The sequence below is a fragment of the Oncorhynchus keta genome, chromosome 34 (assembly GCF_023373465.1).
Source record: "Oncorhynchus keta strain PuntledgeMale-10-30-2019 chromosome 34, Oket_V2, whole genome shotgun sequence".
NCBI lineage: Eukaryota > Metazoa > Chordata > Actinopteri > Salmoniformes > Salmonidae > Oncorhynchus > Oncorhynchus keta.
Genome location: NC_068454.1, coordinates 66,921,557 through 66,927,556, shown reverse-complemented (window position 1 = coordinate 66,927,556; position 6,000 = coordinate 66,921,557). Strand labels below are relative to the sequence as shown.

The 6,000-nt window shown below is 42.5% G+C and overlaps 1 protein-coding gene across 19 annotated transcripts in view; it reads left to right on the top strand.

The window, feature by feature from the left end:
* Positions 1–980: 980 nt before the first annotated feature.
* LOC118374939 (epithelial discoidin domain-containing receptor 1-like) overlaps positions 981–6,000 on the top strand; it is a 115,077-nt gene continuing 110,057 nt past the window's right edge. For 15 of the 19 annotated variants that reach the window (XR_008090507.1, XR_008090502.1, XR_008090506.1 and 12 more), the window contains exon 1: positions 981–1,355. The gene's annotated coding sequence lies outside the window, so the exon portion shown is untranslated. The remainder of the gene's footprint in view (positions 1,356–6,000) is intronic. The other 4 variants (XM_052494490.1, XM_052494491.1, XM_052494488.1 and 1 more) reach the window with 2 other exon arrangements.

The window sequence follows — 6,000 nt, the reverse complement described above, 5'->3', positions numbered from 1 at the left end:
TGACACATAGCTGCCTAATACTCTTCCTCTCCGTCTCACTCTTCTTGCCTTCTACTCATTTTCCTTCTACTAATTTTCCTTCAGCATTCCCAACTCCTAGGCTACTACACTGTCTGACTCTCATTGGCTTGATTTTAAAATAACCAATTATTTTAATTAGAGTTTGCGTAGTGTGATACTGTTTGTGTTTGCTTGTTTCATTCAGTTGACAAACTCTACTCTTTCACGTTTATACTGAACAACACTTTTATTTCACTTCTTTAGGTTCAGTATTTTCTATGTGCGCTTTGTTCTCTTCTCCAAGCCCCATTTTCACAACTCTTATGGTTTAGTGCAAAACCTTCAATCACACTAATTATAGCCCAGGGGTGTAATATTATACAGTTAAAGTGGCAAACTCTGTAATAATGTTTACTTTTGGGGTAAATCCAAAGAAAGAACCCTAGATAGATGTAGGCTATTGGCAACAGCTATGATGAGTGGATGAAAGAAGTGAAAACAGATGAAGTCTGCATCCCAAATGGCACCCTTTTCCCTATAGTGCACTACTTTGACCAGGGCCCATAGTCAAAATGAGTGCACTGTATAGGGAACTGGGTGTCATTTGGGAAAAGAATAAGTGTTGCTTTTGATATCTCACATAAAGTAAGGATGCTGATGCTGAAAACCAGGGTACAGTTATCCAGACAGGCGTACAAGCAAGGGGTTAACAAGGTAAAATACCTCTGTTTCCTTCCCCTGTATTATATTTCATATTCCCCAAATCTCTCAATTCCTGTAACAAATAAAAATATCTCTATACCCAGGGGCTTACTCACATTTACAGTGCTGTTGTCGGGCCATGGGTCCCACCCAGGGCGACTACTGATTGGCTGTTTGCTGGTAGAATATTCAACAAGCACCTGGCTAGCTGTTGTGATTGGACACAGCCAGTGCAGTTATGTAAATGAGCCCCTGGCGCTGGCCTCGCGGTGAGCTGAGGTTTGAGCAGGGCTCTGTGTGCGCAGCTGAAACTAGGTTTCCTCGGTGAAGTAGACGAATAGAGAGCGACGGAGACATTAACGGGTTTCTCTTCCCGTTCTCTTGTCAGTTCAAAACTTTCATCTTGACAAATGTGAGATAGACAACTTTACATTTTCTACGTTTCTGAACGTAACGTGTTGCCTACTTTGGAGTGCTTTGTTGTTTTCACAGTCGAAGAAAGGTCGAACGCGCCGCGCAACAACTGCAGGCAGCGTTGGATTATTCCCGTGGTGGAATATTTTGGTGGACAGTCACCGTCCTACACATTGCATACGGGATATTCAAAACATTTAGAAGTTGCGAGTGGTGTCACATTTTTCCGTGACTTTTAGGTAAGTGGTAAAAACTACATCACGTTCATGCATTGATAAAGAGTACGCACTGTCAATAAACGCAAATGGCGAAATCGCTCATGCCAGTTAAGGAGCTGCTGTGTGTAGGCTATCTTCACGGTTACATGAGGTATTTATGTCCGTTTGTCTGTGAATGGGTGTTTGTGGGTTTATGTCAGTTTTGTCTGTCTTCCCCACTGTGTCGATTGGCGTCAAACAGTCTCGGTGTCAGGCGGGGAAGGCTGGTTTGGACTGGGGCCACAGAACTCGGGAAGCGCATCGTGAGGTGTAACGTTGCACCCACATTGCTTGTTTGTCTGGCCTGGTGATTAGATCAATTCTATTTTCCAAGAGTCAACGAACTAACGTTAACTTCTTAGTTACTTACTACTTGCATTATTCACATCTTCATTGGTGATGTAGTACATCAGATGTACAATGTAGCTAGTTAGGACTATTGTAATTAGGCTACATTATATATATATCCCTGCAGTATAAAAAATATCCTAATGTATAGCATTAGGTCTTATATCGCGTAGTTACAGTACATTGTACCTCTCTAAGTGACAACAGAACTGATAACCACATAGGCCTAACTGCTCTTCACGCTATTCTATTATTTGATAGGCTGACCACTGTAATACCAGTCTATAAACAGTGTATTACCTAAAAAACGCACGGTCAGTTGTTCAATCGTTTATTGTTCTTAGTAGGCTGCGTATATGAATTAGCTGGCCTGCATTAGGCCAAAGCCTATGCGCAAATGTAGCTTTTTCATGCATTTTCTTATTTAGGCTTTGCATTCCATTAGATCTCTTAGGTGCATATCCGATTTACTGCCCACAATTGACCCCCCCCCCCCAAATTGCAAATGGGCTTGAGTTGTTTCAAGTCATTCCCCCTGCCACATTCCATAATAAATAACCTTTCAGCAACATTGTTCGCTTTGAATTACCCAGAGTCTGTAAAACTCTAGAGGTAATGGGCCGATTCTATTGATATGGTGCTCCTCAAACCCAGTCGGTGTTATACACAATACATTCTACGGATGCAGAGTACTGCTACTGTAAAAAGGCAAAGGGTCCTTAACGTGAGAAGGATGGGGTCAATAAAAAGTTGAACGTTTACCATGATGACCTCATAGCGTCCAGGTGGCCATTTCACACCTTGATGGAACATGGTGCGGTTATTAACCTTGCGACCTCGCATGGCAAGCAGGTGACCCCAAACAAGGCAGAGCCGCTTGAATTTCGTTCCTGTGGGATACACCAGAGTAGCGAATGGGGAGTTCTCCTCTGGGAAGCAATCAGTCACTGGAACAAACCCCCCAAACTAGCCCAAAGTACTGCCAGAGAAAATAAACATGTTTTTAGAGAATCCAGTCTCAACCTATGGAACACAATCGGACACCACCAAGGACTGAAGGGGTTTTTAGAAGAAACACATGTGGAAGACAAGAGAAGGAAGAAGGAGAAACATGTCCATTATGTCCCAAGCATCATCACCCATAGTGTTAATGAATCCATCATGGAGAATGAATGGATCGATTATCCTCTGACAGAGACATGGGATGAATTACAGTGAGAGAGAATATGCTTTCTCATAGAACCACGTTTGTGTGTGTGTTTTTTGGACACAAAGTAAACAATAGGGTTAGGGGGGTAATTGTGCAGAGAGAGCAGGGGTCTGGTCTCTCTTCCCTGTAGATATGTCTTTATTGGTTGTCCTGGCCAGGGGTCTGGTCTCTCTTCCCTGTAGATATGTCTTTATTGGTTGTCCTGGCCAGGGGTCTGGTCTCTCTTCCCTGTAGATATGTCTTTATTGGTTGTCCTGGCCAGGGGGCTGGTCTCTCTTCCCTGTAGATATGTCTTTATTGGTTGTCCTGGCCAGGGGGCTGGTCTCTCTTCCCTGTAGATATGTCTTTATTGGTTGTCCTGGCCAGGGGCTGGTCTTTATTGGTTGTCTCTTCCCTGTAGATATGTCTTTATTGGTTGTCCTGGCCAGGGGTCTGGTCTCTCTTCCCTGTAGATATGTCTTTATTGGTTGTCCTGGCCAGGGGGCTGGTCTCTCTTCCCTGTAGATATGTCTTTATTGGTTGTCCTGGCCAGGGGTCTGGTCTCTCTTCCCTGTAGATATGTCTTTATTGGTTGTCCTGGCCAGGGGGCTGGTCTCTCTTCCCTGTAGATATGTCTTTATTGGTTGTCCTGGCCAGGGGGCTGGTCTCTCTTCCCTGTAGATATGTCTTTATTGGTTGTCCTGGCCAGGGGTCTGGTCTCTCTTCCCTGTAGATATGTCTTTATTGGTTGTCCTGGCCAGGGGTCTGGTCTCTCTTCCCTGTAGATATGTCTTTATTGGTTGTCCTGGCCAGGGGGCTGGTCTCTCTTCCCTGTAGATATGTCTTTATTGGTTGTCCTGGCCAGGGGTCTGGTCTCTCTTCCCTGTAGATATGTCTTTATTGGTTGTCCTGGCCAGGGGGCTGGTCTCTCTTCCCTGTAGATATGTCTTTATTGGTTGTCCTGGCCAGGGGGCTGGTCTCTCTTCCCTGTAGATATGTCTTTATTGGTTGTCCTGGCCAGGGGTCTGGTCCTGCTGCTGTGTCAGGAGGATGGTGTTGGGGTGGGGGGAAATGCTGCCTGGCTCGGGTTGGTTTAGCTGCCTGTGGTTTTGTTAATAGATAAAGAGACAATAAAACCCTTTCTACCCCTACTCTCTTTCCCCTATTCTCTCTTTCTCTCTCTTTCTTTCAATTCAATTCAAGGGGCTTTATTGGCATGGGAAACATATGTTTACATTGCCAAAGCAAATGAAATGAATAAACAGTAAATATTACACTCACAAGTTCCAAAGAATAAAGTCATTACAAATGTCATTATGTCAATATACAGTGTTGTAACAATGTGCAAATAGGTAAAGTAAAAAAGGGAAAATAAATAGACATAAAAATGGGTTGTATTTGCAATGGTGTTTGTTCTTCACTGGTTGCCCTTTTCTCGTGGCAACAGGTCACACATATTGCTGTTGTGATGGCACACTGTGGTATTTCACCCAATAGATATGGGAGTTTATCAAAGTTTAAAAACAAAAAATGAATTCTTTGTGGATCTGTGTAATCTGAAGGAAATATGTGTCTCTAATATGGTCATGCATTTGGCAGGAGGTTAGGAAGTGCAGCACAGTTTCCACCTCATTTTGTGGGCAGAGCACATAGCCTGTCTTCTCTTGAGAGCCATGTCTGCCTACGGCAACCTTTCTCAATTGCAAGGCTATGCTCACTTAGTCTGTACATAGTCAAAGATTTCCTTAATTTTGGGTCAGTCACAGTGGTCAGGTATTCTGCCACGGTGTGCTCTCCGTTAATGGGTCAATTAGCATTCTAGTTTGCTCTATTTTTTTAGTTAATTCTTTCCAATGTGTCAAGTAATTCTCTTTTTTTTCTCATGTTTTAGTTGTGTCTAATTGTGTTTCTGTCCTAGGGCTCTGTGGGGTATTTGGTATTTTTGGGTATTTAATAAGGATCCCCATTGGCTGTTGCAAAAGCAGCAGCTACTCTTCCTGTGGTCCACACAAAACATGACATAATACAGAACATTAATAGACTGTTTGTGTTTGATAACAGAGCCACAGGACCAGCTTGCTTAGGGGACTCTTCTCCAGGTTCATCTCTCTCTCTCTCTCTCTCTCTCTCTCTCTCTCTCTCTCTCTCTCTCTCTCTCTCTCTCTCTCTCTCTCTCTCTCTCTCTCTCTCTCTCTGCTCTCGCTCTCTCTCTCTCTCTCTCTCATTGTGTTGATAGATAGACCCTGAAGGGATCATAGATTTGTTCTGTCTGTGTCTAATGGGCATTTGGATGCCAAACCTCCATGTCATCCCAAGAGGATGGTTGTCATTTCATAGTCTGGTTCTATCAGCTTTAGAGAAGAGACAAGAAGAGATTGACATATTATAGCCTACAGTATTTAGATCACACTTCAACAATGTGAGTATACCGCTGCATACAAATTGGATTATTGTGCATTCTTTGGAGTTTTGTACAGGAAAATATGCATTTACAGAGTCAGAATAATTTTCTTTGTAAGTGCTCTATGCAAGTTGTCTGTTCAGTCTATCAGTAAGAGGTATCTGTTGGAAGAACAAATATTGTACAATCCAGGCGTGCAAGGCTCTTAGAGACTTACCCAGAAATACTCGCAGCTGTAATCACTGCCAAAGGTGATTCTAACATGTATTGAGTCAGGGGGTTGAATACTTATCTAATCAAGTAATATTAGTGTTTTATTTTTCCTATATTTTTTTAGTTGTTATATTCTTTTTTCACCTTGACATTGCAGAGTATTTTGTGTAGATCATTGACAAAAAATGTATACATTTTAATCACTCCTTATAACATAACAAAATGTGGAAAAAGTCAAGGGGTGTGAATACTTTTTGAATGCACAGTAGATGCATGTAATTACACCAAGACATGCATACTACATACCACATTATCAGTTCAAACGTAATAAATGTAACTGGGTTTAGGTGATTGTGAAGCATTCAGGTTTAGTCTCCGCCAGTATACAGTCACACAGGTTAATCATTGACCTCGCTGCTGATGACACCATTGTCCTCTTTTTCAGGACATTGTGTTTATGAGATACATTTATTAGA